We start from the raw sequence: 9557 nt of genomic DNA, 5'->3' as shown, positions 1-9557 counted from the left end.
TTACAAAGTCTCCTAGGTTTTCTATTAGCCACTTAATTATTAGATTTTTATATCTGAGGTTTTTCTCTTAAGTTCAGCATGTCCTAGAAGTTGGAGACAGGGTTAATAGAAACAACCTTAAAAGACTAAGGTACACAGTCACACTGCTAAAGTAATAGCTGGCAAAAAGTACCTTATCTAATAATATATCATCATCTGCTGTGGATGTTTCTAATAAGAATTCTTACCGATTAGTCCCAGTGCTATTAGACACATCAGCAAAAATCGGGAAGAGGATATATGGACTTATTACTGAGAAAATGTACAAATGACACTAAAGCTGATTGAACAGTAAATAGTTATGAAGATAACTTGTGTATAGACTCATGTAATTTGCTTTCTAAGGTGTTTTGAAGGGGGAGGGGAGGAAATGCTCATTTTTCAAAATGGCCAGATACAAGATTGCATGGTTGAAGACAAAGAACGTAGGACATACTTGCAAGGTGTGAGATGATGTCCTGGAAACACACCAGCTGGGGAGGGACCTGGGGTAACGGTCAAGATAATAGTCAACTGTGTGTGTGTTGCCGGAGTCATATTACAGCTATGGGGAGGTATGTGATCCTTGCTTAGAGGATATCAGCTAAGGTTTGGTATGCCTGCTACAAAAAGGTTGAGGATCGTTCCAGACAAAATCATTAGGACATCAAAACCTGGATCATGGCCTGCAGCTGCCAAAGCTACCCAGAGAAAAAAAACAGAGACATGTCAGATCCCTGAGAATTTCTAACCGGTTGCACAAAGCAAGACTTTTACAAAACAAGTCTCTCCAGCCATGTGTTTCTTCTTGTGGGCATGCTTCCCTGAATCATGAGGGAGAAGGAAGAAGGCTATCTGTGGTGAGTAGCTGCTGATGCTGTCCAGTCTGGGACAGGAGAGGTGCCCCCATGCCTGCTGTGTGGCAGCTGTAGATGTTGTGGTCTGTAGGAACAACTGTCAGGGGTCTTCCCTGGCTTTGGCTGTGGCAGTCAGGGGCCATGCACTGCATCTGCCATGTGAATTAAATACCATAGTACCTCCTTTTCCCCGTTGGTGCTAGCTTGCTACATCTGTACACAAATTTGCTGTTTCTGATAGTTACCTAGGTAATCTTGGCAATATTTGGCATTGCTGACGTAGGTACCTCAGTGCTATTGGCTTTGCAAAACTTAACTCCTCAGAAAACATGAGTGCTCTCCTCTGAGTGCCTGTGAAGTTTGGCTGTTTCTGCCTCACTGCCCCCAAAGCACCTACAAAATCCCTCACCCCTCACAGTGCTTTCCCTAGTGGTGTTATACCTCTTGCTTTGTCCTCCCTCCTCTGCAATGATTTCTCATGTCACATCCTGCAGTTTTCCATGTTTGTGCCGTTCATTAAGCCTCAGGCCAGGGATGGTCACTGGTTTGCTCATCTGCCTACAGTGCTAACAGGTTAAAAATAACTCTATTTTAGAGATACTGAAATTATGTAAGGCCTGGCTGCCTTACCAATTTATGTAAACCTGGGTGTGGGCAATGCTGTCATTTGTCCCCTTTAACTGCTACTAAAGAGCCTCTTATTACACTACATTTATTGCACCTAGAGATTTTCATCTGACATGCTACTTGCAAAAGCTTTAACGTAATCTTTGACTACTAGATACAGTCTGAATCCCACTGTGAAATCCAGGGTTTGGGTTAAAGCTTTACTATATAATCTTTTACAACTTCAGATGATCATATAAATAAATACAAAACAGGTTGTGAGAGTACCTCAGGACTTTAATGAAAAAAAAACAAGTATAGTTTTCATTTATCTATTAACTTTCTCTTTTCCCGGAAGAAAATTGTTTCTGTCAATATTTTATGACAGGAATGAATGGTAGAAGGAGGTGAAGTCTAATCTAAGCAGATGGTTGTCAAAAACTGCACAGAAACTGAGATTATAAAAAGAAATAGAAGAGAGTTTCCCCCATTTTGTTTTGATGTCACGAACAGTGAATAAAAGGTACATTATAGACAAATGAAAAATAGTAAAAACTAAATAAAGCAGAAAATTAAAAAAAAAAAAAAAGAACAAAGGCAAAGTTGCTGAGAAGTATTCTGTAGACAAATTTGTGTGGTTACTCTCTTGTCAGACAAATAAACTGTTCTCAGTTATACATCTGATTGTGGATGAAATTTTAAATGTTAGCTTAAACTTTTCTTTCCAATGAAGGACTTCTTGTTAGATAGTCTACATCTTGATACTTGATTTGTGCTGGCAAATCATAGATTGGAACTGTCTTTTTGTATTTAACGGAATTTCTAGATAAGAGATCTGGATTAAGTATTGGCTATGTTATGGGAAAGTAGACAAGTTAAATAGAAAATTGAACTAATGGAAAAGTATGTATGTACCAGTCTTTTTTAAAAGAGTGTTTGACTGCTTTGCAATCGTCTGTGCAAATGTGTATAGATTGTATTCCAATGTTCATGCATACAAGAGTAATTCCTCAATGGAATCTTTTTAATAAATTGATTAGCACTACACAAGCGACTCTTGGTGTCACTGCAGAACGTGTTTGTGTGTTCAGGTTACACAGGGTTGCTTAACCTTGCACTGCATCAGAATTTAACTGACTTACAGAATAAAGACAGGCTGAAACAGGCATTTCAAGTCAATGCCTTTGAACTGTGTTAAACTGAGGGTTTTAACTGAATCAGATTAATAAGTCATGACATATTGTATGCATAGTACTGTTGTGCTAGATATAGTATATATAAAATACATATGATGTATTACTACAGTAATTATGATAATTTCACAGTATGAATGTTCTTTAAAATCAAAGGAACCTGATTTTTTTTTTTTTCTCCAGATTATTTGTATCTGAATTTCATTTTAAAAGGTAGCTTCGGGTTTTTTTGACTCATTCTTTCTGTCTTTCTGGAAAAAGATCAGTAAATCCACAGTCCCCAACTATTACTTCAATTACTAGTGCCTCCTATTCAAAAAGTGGAGAGGCTTCACTTTATACAAAAGTATTCCTGTTCTGAAGTCAGAGGTTAATTTGACTACTGAAAATGTGTACACAGCTTTCGCAGCTTAACAGGTACTTTGAGCCCTTGTAAACTGATTTATACTAGCAAGGATAAAAATTACAAGGGTTACTAATCTTCATGCTGAAATCATTAAGATAATTACCACCAACTGTTTTATTATCTAAGTATGTCAAGGGAAAATGTTGTTGCATCCTGGAGCAATGAGTGAAAACTGAGTAGGTATGTACCAATCTGTGTTGTAAATGGCATATTGAAAAAGGCATACTGAAACTGGTGCATGTGTCTTGTGGCATTACATACCCTTCCCACTGGTAAACTCAAAAATGTCTATATAAAGTAGAATATTCCCTCTGCAAGAAGTTCCATTATTTCTCACAATATAACCATGTCAGAACTCCTTTCTGGTAATTTCCACTCACTGCAGTATTCCTTCTGATCTGGTTTACATCTCTTCCTTGTATGAGATAAGGCTATTAAGTGGGATTTATTTTTTTTAAGTGAATGCCTTTAATGAATAAAATAAAGGTTTGTTTTGGTAACAGGATAAAATTTGTTAACAAGCAGTCAACTTTTTCAGTCATATTATTTCAACACTTTTCTATTAAAAATCAGGTGGGGAGGAAGTCTGTCAGGCAACTTTTGCTATTTTCTACTTTGAAAACTCGCCTGGAATCTATGCAATAAGTATAGACCAGACTAGGTGAAGTGGGCGTCATGAGAAAATACATAGGAAGAAGAGCTTATATATGTAAACTGTATATATTTAAGAAGTGCCTGTTGGGTGTGAGACCCTTGGTAGTAGGGCATTCGTTCTGCATAGATGCAGATGAGAGGTGGGAATTCAGTAGCGAAAACCAAATAATAATAAAGAAAACTTTAAACTCTTTAAAGTAATTGGAAAAGGGTGGTTTTACTTGCCTGTCAATGCTCACTGCTTACAGAGAACTGCTTCCCAAATTGGAGGGATGTGTTGAACAAATGAGCAGCAAAAAAAAAGTTTCATCTGCCCAGCACAGGAAACTTATCACTTCTGCTTTCAGGCCTGCACCTCAGGTGCTGTGATTCCTCTTACCAATGAATCACAAAAATGAAAGGCAAGTTATAGTGAGAAAACAATGACCACCCAAAGTACAAATAAAGACACAATTTCTAGAGATTTTCTTGGTTTGAGTGATTCAAAGTCACATTTGTACATGAGACCCAAATTTCCCCTCTTTTCATAGCCTGCCGTCAAGTAGCTATGAATGTGATTTCTTCCCAGGGTGTGTGCTATTGCTGTTTGTGGGAGAGAACTTTTTGAAAAGTGTCTGTGCTTGGATGAGGTGCACAGTTATTTTAATGGCTATGAGTTGTGGCAAAATAGAAATACAAAACACGTAAAGGCTACCAGTGTGCACCCCTAACAGCAGAGGCAGTCCAAGTCAGCCACCCACACTCACAGAAAACAGAGGAATCTACTAATAAGTTATTATAATGCAGATGTTTTCAAAACTACTGTTGCTATAATCAGACTTTTAAATGAGTTCCTCTCCTTTCTCCCATACATTTCCTCTGTATCTGAGAAGACGTCCTTCTTACGGGAAAGCCCACTTTCATATTAAAAGCTCCCTCAACCCATGAAGCTGTAAAAGCCAGGACAATTATGCCAATGAACAGAATCTTCTGTACACACTGTCATACTCTTAACTGGTGTAAATTGACTTAGTGTCATTGACTTTAATGGCCCTATGTTTGCAAAACATTTATGTCAACTGTGAATCTGAAGCACTGTATTAAATTCATTACAATGTGAGCTAACTATCAAGGGACTATATTTACACTTTAGATGGTCCTGTGTAAATACATAAGGAAAACATTTCCAGGAAGCTCCCCATTTAGCCTTTTAAAGGGGTCCAATTACTCTGTATTTCATTAAAATTACCTACTCAAAGAATTAAGGAGAGGGAAATAACCCTTGGGGCTCGTGTTTGTGATGTATCTGCCACAGAAAGTCACAGGAGATACCTTGAGGTCCTGTGTTATTGAATTTTTGCCTTAGTGAACAGAGTTCAAGCTTTCATTCACAATGAAGAAGGAGCATATGATGGTCTCACAAATATATATAGTATTATGAAGCTCAAATAGACAGGCAAAACAGCGAATCCCTTGTGTTTCAGAGAAGAGCAGGGAAAACAGAAGTGAGATTTTTGGATATGGTACATTTCTGGGGTTTACTTCAGCTTTTTGGTTGTAAGGGATATGTGCAAGTCTAGTGCATTAGACTGATGTAAAAGGATGTGTGGGTACAGAAATGTCTGACAGATGGGAAGTGCCTTGGGGATCTAGGGTCAGAGGGTAACTGATTGGTCACACATTATCTACTAAAATACACAAATATTTGATGTTTTAGTCTCTACAAAATTAGTGAAAAGCACATAGGTTGCCAGTTCTGGACAATATATGGATTCCTGAACACAGCTGTCAAGATTTTAGAGCTAGTATTGAATGATCTTTCTATTAAAAATTAAGATGCTGGACACTCCCTAATTTTAACTATTGCATAAAAGTTGGAAATTATAAGAACATAAAAGCAGTGGACTCTTACACAGAAACGCATTAACTTTCTGGAATGAATAATGGTACTTTTGAATTACATGACAGTTTGGATATTTCCTTGTTTTTATAGAATGCTTATGAAACTTAGGCAAAAAAGAGCACAACAAATGCTTCATTGGGAAGGACTCTAGTCAAATGGATAGCAAAAGAAAACATGCAAGCCAGATGATAATTTCAGACCTTAAAAACAATTAAAAGCCATTATGGTAAAAGTAATCTCTGCAGCATTCGGGGCAGTATGGAAAAACCTAAAGATGCTGCAAGTCATACTCTGCATTGCAAGAGCTAGGCTGTGACTCGGGTTTCTAAGAACAGTAGATAGTCAGAGGTAAAGTATAATATCTTGACAGAAAGTAATTGAATCAAATAGAAAGTTCAGGTCTTTGTGCTTTCCTTTTCAGTTTTCTTTGGATTTTCCCCTCCTGTGTCCTTATCTGAATGTGGGAGACAGGACCTGTATGTGCAAGGGCTCTGATAATGTCTGTAAGTAGGGCAGAAGGGAAGTGTTGGTTTTGGGTAGTGTTTTGCCACCCTTGCCAAAGGATGTTAAAAGAGTACAGGATGTAGTTCCCATTTGGTAGGTTAAGAAGATGTCTGACAGTTTGCTGCATGTGAAAAGAGCTGCTGCACACTTTCAAATTGCAGCCCTGACCTTTTCTTCAAAAGCTGCTTGCTAGAGCTCTAGTAATGCCAGCAATGTTCATTAAATGAGGGTTTGGGGATTCAGTTTCACGCATGGTAAAGCAGAAATATGTTGTTATGTCTGCAGTTTTTTGGGGGGTCAGGGTTGTTGACTTGTATGCGCTCAACTGGTTAGAACATTTAATGAAAAATACAGCTTTCTACTCTCTAAACCCCAACTGTCCCTATCGTGCTGTATTAAATAGGAAAATAGGACAGAACTTGATTTTTCAGTCAGAATCGTAACCGTGTATGCATGTAAAGAAAGGACATTACCTTCACACCAACCTGTGAGTTTATACTCACAGTTTACCTTACACTGTGACACACTGGTTATACTGAATACGTTACCAAATGTCCCCACAGCAGTGCAAAGTAGCTAATGCTGTTTGTTTGCTTCTTGAAGACTTCAGTTTCAGAAATCTGTGGCTGTTTTTAGCTCAGATCTAGGAAGCCATAGTGCTCATAGTGCTGAAACCATGCAACTGCAGTACACAGTCTGTGTACAATTCAGAGATGAAATATCATCTCTGCTTCCCTCCTGTGTCCAAAAATATTTTGCCCTGGAAACTCCTGCTGGGCTGACTCATCTTCATCATAGAATACAAGAGTCATTTGGTTGTGATGCCCAGGGTTTTTTTTAAATGTGTGTCATATGATTTTTGTCCTTGATATTTGTTGACGGAAAAGATTGCTGACCCAGTTCAATCATGCAAGTCTCTAAATATCCTGTTGCCTATGATTCAGAAGCACAGTTTTTACTAAAGACATCCTACTAGTGTCTGCAGGTGAAAATTATTTATGTAATTCTGGTGGCTTATGGGAAAACTGGATGAATAACAATTTGAGTATATTGTTAACCAATTTCTTTATGTAATTGCTATACTTTTGCATGCCAAATAACTAGGTAGTGGCATACCAGACTTTATAAAGAGGTTACTGTGCTCCATCTGAAAGTATTGTACTTTCCATGTGGCACTATCCATAGAAAACTTTAAGAGAAAAAATAAAATAAAATAAAGCAGTCATATTCCTCTCCATTATAATTGGAACCTGTCAATTTTAAAAGAAATATAGGCTTCATGCATGCTATCAAAAGATTTAGCCTGAAAGTCTTCAGGATATATTGATCTGAAATGCTTTTAAGATACTTTCAACTGCATATGTAGTAATTAACATGCACATATAATCCTAGAAAATGCAATGGAAGAATTCATACTAATTCCAGATGTAAAGAAGCATCAAGTATATGAGTAGTTTTATCAATGTCTTCCAAGTGTGACTTTTCATGTAAAAAGGTAAAACTAGATCTTAATTTTTCTTGTCCTTTTTGTAGAAGTAAATTCAAGAAGTTGTTGATGAACATTCTGAAAAAAAAATAATTTCAAACCTCAGACTGACTGTGAACTGTATTTTGAGGTATCTTGCAGATATTTTGACAGATGGCTGTGGCAACAATGTTCACATGTAGATTGCAAAATTAAAAATGGGGAAAAAAATGAAAGAACTTTAACTTGCAATAATTTGTGTTTCACATCATCAGTTACCAAAGCATGAGAATTTTAAACAGCCAGTTTCACAAAATGATTTTTTTTTTTTTTTTAATAATTCTGGAAAGTTAGCACAGTAAACTACATCAAGGATGATTTAAAATCAGCAACAAAATACTTCTGTTTTCCTAAAAGTATTGTAATACAAAAATTACATTTTACCAATTTTATTTTTTTAGAATTCAAGTTAAGAAGTTGATTCTGCTAAAGTTTCTTAAATGGTGAAATAATCTCTGGGATTTTAAACTGTTTGTTTTCTTGACTTTTAAAATACACTTTTAATTGCTAAGAATAGCATAGAAGAGCAAATATGGTAAATAATATATCTTATTCTGGGCAAAATCCAGCCTTGAAGGTAGGTGTGTCTTTCAAAGACAGGGAAAAACAATTAAATGATGCTTTCACTTTACTAGGCTGATTAGAAGCAATTCAAGTGCCTTAAGTGATGTAAAGCTTTAAATCTATTGATTAAATTTGCATCTCTTAATTTGGAAATGATCATCGGTGTGGAGTGCAGCCCAAGCTGCAGAATCTTTCACTTCTTAAGTATTGATTTTTAATATGTCAAATGTACTAATTAAAATTTATCTTAGACTGGATTTTAAATATTAATATTTGCTCAAATTTTAATCACCAACATCTATGATATTTTGCAGGATTATATAGGTCATCACATTGCTCAAGTAGACAAAGACCAAGTAGACAAAGAAAGAAAGAGGAAGCAGCTGCTTTCAGTTCAGAAGAACATGAAGACTGTGCTGTGTAACATGCAAATGCAGAACAGGTCAAAAAGACTGTTTTAGTTGAATGCTACAGTTCTGTCACTGCATGGTGCTGACCACATCCAGTCTTGATTTGTTCATTTCATAGTAGAGAGCCATGAATAAATGGGTTGAATAAAACACTTCTGGCATTACGCCCCTTTGAGTTGCAGTCTGACAGAGCTGTGCTATGTGTTCACCTGCTTTTGTAGTGAGTTCACGCTCAGCAGCACCTGTTTGGAGGTTCTTCCTGGCAATCTTGGACACTTTCATGATTAGAGAATTATTCTACACAGTTTAATCTTGGCTATTTAGATCTGTTTTCCTTGGGACAAAGCATAGCAGAATTTGACTTGCATACGATCATCTTCAAGACCTTCCAAATGTTTCATGATCTGCAACATTATTGCTTTTTGAGGTACAATTTCTCCCTCTCCTTGGAAACAGAGATCTGGAATGTTAAGGTTGGTTTGTTTGTTTTTTTTTTTTTTTTAGACGATAGGGCACGTTTCAAATTATTTAATATGAAGTAAAACATTGCCCGCACCTAAAGAAGGAAGGCAGTAGAATTATCCCAGTTTTATAAGTAATCAAATATACTTTGCTGTCAGATGAACCCAGGTCTTTTTCAAGTGAAGCAAGCATACTTCAAAGAACTAAATGCATACAGTAAGTTCTTCAAGTATAACTGTCTTTTCCAGTCATTTATCTTGATTCTCTGTGCAGAAACAATTGACTCATGGAATGTATTGTATGGATATAGCATGTTCAGTTTAAACAAGGACAGTTTTAATGAATAAAATATAAATTAAGATTGTATTGCATGAGAAATTAAGAAACCTGTTGCTCACCGTCACAAGAAGGACATATGAAGAATAGAGTCTATAAAAAGGCATAGATTATTTAGTGAAAATGAGAGTGGACATTGG

General features: G+C 36.6%; 1 long non-coding RNA gene across 1 annotated transcript; it reads left to right on the top strand.

Annotated features, from left to right (window-relative positions):
- The first annotated feature begins 707 nt into the window (after positions 1–707).
- Positions 708–8806, top strand: LOC136007271 (uncharacterized). The gene is made up of 2 exons (XR_010609570.1): positions 708–878; positions 8524–8806. It is a non-coding gene; the product is annotated as an uncharacterized LOC136007271 (long non-coding RNA).
- Positions 8807–9557: the final 751 nt, after the last annotated feature.

Source organism: Lathamus discolor, chromosome 1, assembly GCF_037157495.1.
Source record: "Lathamus discolor isolate bLatDis1 chromosome 1, bLatDis1.hap1, whole genome shotgun sequence".
Taxonomy (NCBI): Eukaryota; Metazoa; Chordata; class Aves; order Psittaciformes; family Psittacidae; genus Lathamus; species Lathamus discolor.
This window is presented reverse-complemented; position numbering and strand designations above follow the sequence as displayed.